Source organism: Nannospalax galili, unplaced genomic scaffold (assembly GCF_000622305.1).
Source record: "Nannospalax galili isolate Female #2095 unplaced genomic scaffold, S.galili_v1.0 scaffold10, whole genome shotgun sequence".
Lineage (NCBI taxonomy): Eukaryota > Metazoa > Chordata > Mammalia > Rodentia > Spalacidae > Nannospalax > Nannospalax galili.
Window position 1 is genome coordinate 1,831,141 of NW_008331140.1, and position 4,369 is coordinate 1,835,509.

The window sequence follows — 4,369 nt, forward strand, 5'->3', positions numbered from 1 at the left end:
CACACAGTAAACATATCAATGTATCTATATGCACATAAGGGTTAGAGAATGTAAATAAGTTGAAGGGGCTACAGCAGAATTCAAAAGGGTTTAAAATTGGGCTGAGAAACAGTCTGTATTGATGAAATAATGAACCAAAAAAAGGTTTTGGAGCAAGCTGTTAGAGTCAGGGTTGACGGTGAAGCTTCAGATTTCACCTACTAAATGAAAGGCTAAACTGGATTAGGAGGAGAAAATGGAATGCTTACTCCAGATTCACATGAGCAGACTGGTGGATGAGAACTTTGCATCAGCAATGAGGGAAGGAGATGAGCTAAAACTCTAAGAAGAGTTGGTGGGGGGAGTTACTCAGCCCTTGAGACACATGCTAGATATCAGACAGGAGGTTGGTGTGGGCCCATGCCACACCAGTATTGTCTGTCTATCACATTAGGTCCAGGTTAGGGAGTTAAGCACTCTCCATGGTTTGTCTAGTCCAATAAATTCTTTGGGTTTGGATTTCCTGATATTATTTTAATATACTCATATGTCCCTACAGATTCAATTCACCATACAAATTTAAAGGATGACTCCTTTTCTATTCCCAAGAAAAGGTACTTTTCCATCTGTGCTGCATGGGTAGTGCTTGACAGATGGCTTATTTTCTTGGCCCACTGAGGATCTGCAGATATCCATCCTCTTCAAAATAAGGTAATACTGTGATTTAAAAATGGAATGTCCTAGGGTATTGGATAGTCTGAAAAACACTACAGTATGGAATAATCTAGAGTACAGCAAAAACTGATCTCTATCTTAAAAATAGTATATACTTATTATCTTAAACAACAGACTCTCACACTTATGAAAGCTATATCTCAATATCCAAGATCATAATTCTAGCCTATTTGATTCTTGATAAGAATGCTCTTCATATTCTGAAGTACTTCATTTCTGTTATTTCTCACATAGGAGAACAAAGTGTAACAATGTCTTTTTTTTGAGACATGGTCTCCCCGTAGTCCCAGCTGGCCTGGAACTCATTATGTAAACCAGGCTGACCTCGAACTCACAGAGATCACCTGCCTCTGCTTCCTGAGTGCTGGGATTAAAGGTGTGTATGACCACACTCTGAGTTGTCTTCTTTTTAATAGGACACTAATTTCCCTGTTGTGTCATTCAGGAACGTTAACCATATTACCTCATCTAAGCATAACTAAATTCTAAAGGTCTTATTTCTTTTTTTAATATTTTATTTATTATTTATATTTAATGTGTATGAGTGTATTACCTGCATGTATGTGGGTGCACCCATGTCGTGCAATGCCACAGAGGTCAGAAGAGGGCTTTGTATTTCCCTGGAACTGGAGTTAAGGACAATTTGTAGCCGCCATGTGGGTGCTAGGACCCAAACTTGGGTCCTCTGCAAGAGCAGTCAGTGCTCTTAACTGCTGAGGCGTCTTTCCAGCCCCACAAGTTCTCATTTCTTAATGTAACAGTATTAGGACATCGGTATAAGGAACAAAGCCTCTGCTGTAGGAATTAATTTTATAGCATGAACAGAATCTGAACTAATGACTTTTAATTAACCTTGGCAAACTCACTGAACCATGAGCTCTTGTGACATGGGCACTTGATCTTCCTTCTTGGGAACTTAAATTAGCTAATCTACCACAAGATAGAGAATGAATGTGGATATGTTTGAGAATGACCATATCAAAGTGCTGAGAAACAATGAGAATCTTCATTGAATGAAGATTGGGAAGAATGCCTTACATTGTATGTATGAGATATTATAGAATTCGGGATGAAAATGTAAGATTGTCTAAGTTTGCATTCAAGTTTCTAGTTCCCCAGTTTAAGCTGGAGAAAGAATTTTGAATAAAATTATTAGTAAGGCCTACTCAGGAGCACAGTTCCAGAGTGTGAACAGGGTGCCAGGAATAGCTACACTGACCCAGGCAAGCTTAAAGAAACAAGTTCTACTACTCCAGGACGAGACTCCAAAACCATCCAAAAGGGATCAGAAAGAGAATATGAGCGACAGAAGTCTACTGCCCAGAGTGACAGCACAACACAGAGCAGAACCACAGGAAAAAAACAGCATCTCCCCAAAACTGATAGGTCGGCTGCTGAGGGGTCTTGTGTTGGCCTGAAGTTAGAAAGTGAAACTCCTGTAGACATGATAACCTGCATGCCATCTAGCAGACACACAGTGGCCAACTAGGGCTCCCTGAGGCCTAGTATAAAGAAGGAGTCCAAATCTTCCCCTTGACCTACTCAGAGAAAAATAATACAAGTCAATGAGTAAATCTTCTCCAAAGTCACACGGAATCAGGGAATCAGATATCTAGTCCTCAGGTTCAGATGAAAGTAAGAGTCTTTCTCCTTCCTCAAAGACTCCTAAGTACCCTGGTAGGAGTAGTACCTAGTCCTTAGGTTTAGATGACAGTGAGAGCTTTTCTTCTTCTGCACAGACTCTTAAGTGCCCTGGTAGCAGTACTACTCCTGTGAAACCCTCCTCGGGGGAGGAAGAAAGTAGCTTCGCAGCAATGGATTCTCTCTTCTATGGAAGAGAAAGAACTCTTTTCCTCACTCAGTGACTGTGATGATAGGTATCCACCTATTGTGAAGATTGGCCTGAATATCTTGTCTAGAATACCAGGAAAGCCTTACCAAAAAATAGAACTACCCAAGGGGGAACAGAAAAGTGTGTCAGAAAAATACATGAGAAAGGAGCAGAAGGCAGCCTCAGAAAGTTTCAAACAAAGACAGGAGGAAGCATAAGAATGATGATGATAACCAAGCCACTGAGAGAAAAAAAAAAAAAAAAAAAAAAAAAAACCCAAAACAGAGGAAAAGAACTCATCAGGTCACAAGCTGTCCAGTAACAAGAGAGTCATCTAAACAGAGTACTACAAAAGAGGACTTGTTACATTCACAGGCTGCGCCTGTTCCTTTAAAATATTCAAAAACAGATCATGGCTCTCTGAGAGGATGGTTAGCCAGTCTTCTTCCTTAAAGTTGAGCAATAACCTCAACAAGGAGGGCAGCAGCAGCAGCAAGGGCAGCTCCTCCACTTCAAAGCAGAAGAACAAAAGGCTTCCAGTATCTGCAAAGAGGCTAAGGAAAAGGTTCCAAAAAAGTCCTCTAACTGTCCTCCATCTAGAACTCCTGATGCTTCAAAGCCTCAGGAACAAGGGTTGCCTTTGATGACCGAAATTATTCAGCAGACCATTATTTATAAGAAGCAAAAAAGCTAAAATACAATGCAGATGCGTTGTCTGATAGGTTTGAGAAGTCTGTGTACTACCTTGATGCTGTGGTATTTTTCACTGAATGTGAAAATACATTAGAGAAGAATGCTCAGGAATCCAAGTCCCCATTCCTGATATGTTCAACACAGCAGAGTTCATCAAATACAGTATGAAGCTAAAGAATTATTTAGCCCCATATGCCACAGTTGTAGATAAAAAAAAACTCACAGTGTGTTGCCTGAGATGCCAGTCTTTGCTGTACCTGAGGGTATTCAAACTGAAGACAGAGAATGGACTGAAGTACTCCAAAACACTGGCAGAGCACCTGAAGAATTCTTATAGTAATTCTCAAGCACCTTCACCTGGCTCAGAGTGCCAAGCTGTTGGTATGCCTTCCCCTGTTTTCCCAAAGCTGTCCCCAGGCAATTCTAGAAGATATTCTTTTGGGGTCAGTAGTGCTTCAGCAAGTAGTTCTTCAGTGATATTTCCACAGAAGATCCACCAGCCAGCAGCCAGCTATCTTCAGGTTACATTCAATTTCCTCTGTGCCACTGAAATTTGGGACCAAGCTGAACTTTCCAAAGAGTAAAAGAAATTCTTTTTTTCTGAACTGGAAAAGGTGATGGGCCCTCTCATCTTTAATGTGACCATCGTGATAGACCTGGATCATTATATTTTCCAGTGACTGCACTGGCTTTGCCAGGATGCCAAGTTGATATCCTTAATGGAGTGTGCTCTCATTGCCTCTGATTTTCCCCACAAAACTTTGTCACATCGCAAAGGAAAGCTGTCATGCACATCTCGTACTCGACACTAAGAATAAGGAATGATTTTCTACTCCTTGGGTTATGTGATTTTTTTTTTTTATGATCCAAAGCCATCACATCAGTTGACCCTTTCAATATTTGGAATGTGAAAAACTATTTAAATGTTTCTTAAACCTGCAACACATTGATAAGGATTGTTTTAGTGATTGGAATTCCAGATACAATTCATAATTAATCAAGTAAAATTCTATTTATTTTAATTTTTCAAGTTTCCAGATTAGTAACTGTTTACAACGTAGATATTTCTGCTGATAAATTTTCTCTGTTGAATATTTAGCATAAATTTAATGTAGACATTTTAGTTTTTCT

At 39.8% G+C, this 4,369-nt stretch overlaps 1 pseudogene; it reads left to right on the forward strand.

Moving 5' to 3' along the window:
- Positions 1–1,783: 1,783 nt before the first annotated feature.
- On the forward strand, positions 1,784–4,050 carry LOC103725443 (annotated as a pseudogene).
- Positions 4,051–4,369: the final 319 nt, after the last annotated feature.